The sequence below is a fragment of the Pteropus vampyrus genome, unplaced genomic scaffold, assembly GCF_000151845.1.
Source record: "Pteropus vampyrus isolate Shadow unplaced genomic scaffold, Pvam_2.0 Scaffold170, whole genome shotgun sequence".
NCBI lineage: Eukaryota > Metazoa > Chordata > Mammalia > Chiroptera > Pteropodidae > Pteropus > Pteropus vampyrus.
Genome location: NW_011888951.1, coordinates 3,617,803 through 3,624,149, shown reverse-complemented (window position 1 = coordinate 3,624,149; position 6,347 = coordinate 3,617,803). Strand labels below are relative to the sequence as shown.

General features: G+C 35.7%; 1 protein-coding gene across 1 annotated transcript in view; it reads left to right on the top strand.

Moving 5' to 3' along the window:
* ZYG11B (zyg-11 family member B, cell cycle regulator) overlaps positions 1–6,347 on the top strand; it is a 66,053-nt gene that overhangs the window by 54,116 nt on the left and 5,590 nt on the right. The window lies entirely within an intron of this gene.

Genomic DNA, 6,347 nt, shown 5'->3' with positions numbered 1-6,347 from the left:
TCAGAAATGAAGAACACATTATCTGAGATGAAGAGGATATTAGATGGAATAAAGAGTGGATAAGGAAGAGAATTGAACCACTGATATAGAGGATGGGGAAGCCAAGGACACTCAATGAGAATGGCAAGAAAAAAGAAGCCAAGACTATAATAACTTAAGGAACTTATGGGACACTATTAAATATGAAAATATCCATGTCATAGGGGTACTTGAAGGAAAACAAGACTTTGAAGAACTATTTGAAGAAATAATGATGGAAAACTTCTCTTACCTGGTGAAGGAAGCTCAGTCCCGAGAAAGAGGAACCCAAAGAGGCCAACACCAAGACATGTCATAATTAAAATGCCAAAGATTAAATACAAAGAATCTTAAAAGCAGCAAGAGAAAAGCAGTTACCTACAAGGGAGCACCGATAAGGCTGGCAGCTGATTTCTCTAAAGAAACTATGCAGGACATAAGGGCTTGGCACAAAATATTAGACATGATGAAAACCCAGGATCTACAACCAAGAATACTTTATCCAGCAAAGCTATCATTTAGAGTTGAAGGACAGATAAAGAGCTTCCCAGACAAAAATAAGCTAAAGGGATTTATCAACAGTAGGCCAGTATTACAAGAAATGTTGGAGAGACTTCTTTAAGAAGAAAGAACATGTATCAAAAACATGAATAAAGAATGGTAATATCTACATTTCTATCAACAAGTACCTCAAATGGAAAAGAATTAAGTACTCTAACCAAGAGATAGAGTAGCTGAATGAATAAGAAAACAAGTCCTCTACATATGCTGCCTACAAGAGACTCACTTCAGATTAAAAGACACACACATACTAAAAGGAGGGGGATGGAAAAAGAAATTGCTTTGATGGACTTAGAGGGTATTGTGCTGAATAAAATGGGTCAGATAGAGAAAGACAAATATTGCATGATTACACGTACATGTGGAATCTAAAGAACAAAATAATAACAAAAGCAGTCATAAACTCATAGATACAGAGTATATTTTGAGGGTTACTAGATAGTATGGGGGTTGAGGGAAAGACAAAAAAAGGCAAAGGGATTAAGAGGTACAAATAGATAGTTGCAGAATAGATGTGGAGATGTAGAGTATAGCATGGGGAAGATGGTTAATAGTGTTATAAATATGTAGGGGGAAGAAGGGTACTAGATTTAGTGGGGTGATCACTTCATGAGTTATGTGGATCTCTGATCACTAGGCTGTACAAATGAAACTGGTATATTATTGTATGCCAACTAAAAAACCTCATTGAATTGTACAATGTAAATATGAGCAACTAATTGTCTATTATAATTCAATAAAGCTGGGAAAAGAAAGAAAAAAAAAGAGTAGATAACACAGAAGAAAAGCACTGTGAAATTGAATATATAGCAAAAGAAACTATCCAAACTGAAGCTTAGAAAGAAAGAAAGCTAGAGTGGGGGGAAAAGAGAAAGAGTGCCAGAATTACCCTGATAGCAATATGAGTCAAAGACATTATAAGAAAGTTACTGAACATAGATGAGGAAATTCTTAACAATTTTTTAACAAATGGAACCCAACAGTACATAAAAAGGACAATTCTTAACAATTTTTTAACAAATGGAACCCAACAGTACATAAAAAGGACAAGGGAGGTTATTCCAAGAAAGCAAGGTTGGTTTAAATATTTGAAAATCAGTGTGATTCATTGTATTACCAGACCAGGAAAGAAAGGTAATCTGACCATCTCAACAGATGCAGGAAAAGCATTTGACAAAATTTAACATAGCCCTGATAAAGGGCATCTAAGGAAATCTTACAACTAACATCAAAATTGACAGTGAAAAATTAAATATGAATGTTTCTCCTGCTCCCAAAATCAAGAACAAGGCAAGGATGTTGAATCTCACTACTATTGAACATAGGAGATTCTATCCAGTATGATCAGGAAAGAAACAAAACGCATCAGATAGGAAAGAATAAAGTAAAACTTTTTGTTCACAGATGATATGATTATCTGTATAGAAGAATCCCATGAAATCTGCAAAAGGCAACTAGTCTAATTAGTGAGTTTAGCAAGGTTCCAGGATACAAGATCAGTATCCAAATCAGATGTATATGTGTATACTAGCAACCACCAATATAAATGGGAAAATGACATTTACAAGTACGTCAAAAACTATGAAATAGGGGTATATCTAACAAAGATGTGCAAGACCTATACACCGAAAGAAAACAAAGCATTGCTGAGAGACATTAATTAAGACCTTCATTGTCACAGGTGGTAAGAATGGCATAGTGTAAAAACTCTCCAGTTTCTCATGACAACATGAGATTCTTTAGTGACAGACCTGCTAATCTGTGACACCAGACAGGCACTACTGGAATGGGACTTTTTCAGCACCAAGAAGACAGCAAGGTTGAAATGACAAAGGCCATTATGGACCAGGACCCCTCATGACAAACTCCTTTGAAAGCTGGCACAGTCAGACAAAGGGCTTATTAGAGCTACAGCCTATTTGGCTGTCCACCAGATTCATGCAGTACATGCATCCTCTGGTTGGCGGAGACTAGAGAGAATATTCTCAATGGTCATAAAGCCACAAGCTCTCGAGACATAGAACAAGACAACAGAGACAAAAGGAAACAATGACCATCTCCGGGAAGAAAGTGATCAGTAGAAAACAAGAATACTTATAACAAATTTTTACCAAAGTCATTATACCCAAAGAACTAGTTCACAGAAATTTTCTTCTGCTAATCTAAATTTAGAAAAAGAAAAGGACTGTCACCATTCTAGATTCCATCAAATCCTGCAGGCAGAGATCTAGACCAATGTGGTAAGAATTCTTACCTTAAGCAGTCTTTTGTCAGAGGTCTCACGATCTCTCAGTTGAAGCAGCCCCAGAATGAGTAGTGCCCAGCCAGTGAAGGTCTCTTTGTGATTGCCAGAAGTGTTGGGGAACAAAACTTTTCCTTCAACTTTCTAGGTTCTTTAACTGATCTAATGATCGGATTGATATAATACAGATTAACAAGAGAAAAATTAAATTTTATATATACAGGAACACCATAAAAGTATGCGACCCAAGAGCAAGTTGAGCATGAGGCTTATATGCCATCTTGAGCTAAGGAACGGGAAAGTGGCCTGGGGCTTCAAAGGGAGGAGGGTATTTCAAAGGATAATAAGAGTAGATGTTTGCCCTGCCATACAGATAGGTCATTCAGATAAAAAGTTATTTCTGATAATAGCTCTCTTTCTGATCCAGACCCTCTATCTAAATTCCTTTTGGTAATTGAGAGGTAAAAAATCTTTCTTGAGTCTACTGGATCTTGATTGCCTTCAGCTCAAAATAACCCACATGCCAAAGGGGTACATGGAGTGGCCCGCTTGGCTATTCTCCAGTATCATCCCTGTTTCCAGCATTTGTACTCATAGACTTGGTTCTATGACCACTGCATCAGGAAGGGGAATTTTAAAAAGTTGAAGTGATATGGGAAGAAGAAGAGAACAAAAGATATAGTTATTATATCAGTATCCTCCCTTGACAAGAATTACACACTCATACCAGCATCCTTTCCCAGTCCCTTTTCCCCAGATCCACCAGAAAAACAATATTTAGCAGGGACATTCTTTTAGCCCCACTCATATTGTGTGTGAGCATATACTCATGAAAGCATGTAAGCTATCCCTTTTGGCCTATCTCTCCACTCCCCATTTTAGACAACCAGTGTTTTTTCTTTTTAAAAAAAAATTTTTTTAATTAGTTTCAAGTATATAGTACATTAATTAGACATCTATATAATTCGTAAAATGGTTCCCCCTCCGCAATTGCTCCCTCCCTTCCCTGATTCTCCACCTAGCCAACATATCCATTCTAATTGCATTCCCTATGCCATGCTCCCCACCCCCATGTCCATCCATCAGCTACTAATTTGTACTTCTTTAGCCCTTCACTCCATTCTCCCAGCCCCCTCAATTCCCCTCCCCTCTGTCCACCAAATTGTCCACTATATTTGTGAGTCTGTTTTGATTAGTTTGTTCTTTTTATTCACAACTTTGATTTGGTTGCCAGAGGGATGAACAGAGCCTCTATCATCTACATCATTTTGGTTCTTCTCTCCAGATAACCACTGCTTTAATTGCCATTTCCAATTCTCTGTCAAACTGTTAACTCTGAGAAGGATATCTCTCTGCCTGTTGCTGGACATTGCAAGGGGGATAAAGTTTTCCTTGACTCTGGCAATTTGTGCCTCAGAGGGTATAAGAGGAATATTTCTAGATTCAGTCTATTTCTGTATTGCTGCAATACCCCCATATCCTACTCATTTCATGGACCCAGGTGGTTCACCTCAAGTGAGTACACAGGTCTGAAAATTAAACTAACTAAGACAGCTTTATAGGAGAAAAGCTTACAAATTTCATTGAATTTTTATATGTTCATGGGAACATTGTGAAGACAAGAGAATGAAGACCCGAAGAAGTGACGCTTTTATACTTTTTAGATAAAGAAACAATAAATTTTTGACAAATTGATAAGACAAAGGTGTTTAAGTTGGGGGTGGTAAATGGTGAAGAACACAAGAAAAAATTCTGACTTGGACTTGATCAAACTTAAGGACTTCTGCTGTTTGAAAGACACTCTAAAGAGAATGAACAATTCACAGAGTGGGTCAAAATATTTGCAAATCACATGTCTGATAAAGCTCTTGTATTGAAAATATATAAAGAACTCTGAAAGTTTAATAATAAGAAAACAAGTAAAAAAAATGGACAAAAGAGTTGAACAGATCTTTCATAGATGGTAAATAAGCACATGAAAAGATGTTCAATATTATTAGAATAGACATGTAGATCAGTGCATTAGAGTTGGCAGTCCAGAAATAAATCCACACATCTATGGTCAATTGGTTTTTGGCAGGGTGCCAAGACAATTCAGTAGAGGAAAGAATATGCTTTTCAGCAAATGGTGCTGGGAATACCGAGTAGGCACATGTAGAAGAAGGAACTTGAGCCCTTACCTCATACCATATATAAAAATTAACTCACAATTGGCTATAGGCCTAAATGTAAAAGCTACATTTCTATATACATAAGCACATAAAACTTTTAGATAAACGCATAGGTATAAATCTTTATGATCTTGGCTTAAGCAATGGTTTCTCAGGACAACAAAAGTATAAGTGACAAAAGAAAAACTAGTTTACTTGTATTTAATTTAAAATTTTTAAATTTTTGTGTTTCAAAGGACACCATCAAAAAAGTGAAAAAACTCACAAAATGGTTGAAAATATTTGAAAATTATCTGATGCAAGACTTGTTTTCAGAATATGTAAAGAGCTCTTACAATTCAATAATAAAAGGAAAAATAACCCTGTTTAAAATGGACAAAGGAAAGGTGCAGGGAGGTAGATAAAGGTAAAGGGGGTCAAATATATGGTAACAGAAGGAAATTTAACTTTGGGTGGTGCACACCCAATGCAATATACATAAGACATTATCGAATTATACACTTGAAACCTATGTAATTTTATTAATAAATGTCACCCCAGTACAATTAATAAAAAATTGGAACTCATATAGATTCCTTAAAAAATAAAACAATAAAATGGACAAAGGATCTGAATAGACATTCCCCAAAAGAAATATACAAATGGCCGATAAACACATGAAGAGAAACTCAACATCATCAGTCATTAGAGAAATATAAATTAAAACTACAATAAGATACCACTTAACACCTACTAGAAAGGCCGCCTATAGTCAAAAAGATGGACAATATCAAGTGTCGGTGAGGATGCAAAACAATTTCACATTCATTGCCAATGGGATGGAAAAATTATATAACCACCTTAGAAAACAATTTGGTGATTTCTTACAGCATTTGCTCAAAATTCTTCATATCTCCTCAAGATCAATAAAATGAAAAGTCCACCAAAAACCTTACACAAGAATGATTATAGCATTTTTATTCAATATAAAGAAATACTGGGGGAAAAACCAATTCAACAAATGTCCATCAGTACAGTAAAATTAAAAATATGCGGCATATTCAATACAATGGAATACTTCCCTGCTTAAAACAAGAAACAAAAAACTACATATGCATAACAACATGGATGCATCTCAAAAACATCATGCTGAACAGAAGTACACACAAAAGAATACATACTGTATGCTTTCATTTACATGAAGTTCTAGACCAGACAAAAGTAGTCTTTTTCATAGAAATTAGAACAGTAGTCGAATGGGATGAGGAATGCAGGGGAGACTGACTGCAAAGAGGAACAGTGAAACTTTTTTAGTTGAAAATTTTCTATATCCTGGTTGTGGTGGTGGTTACACAAGTATATATATTTGGCAAAAC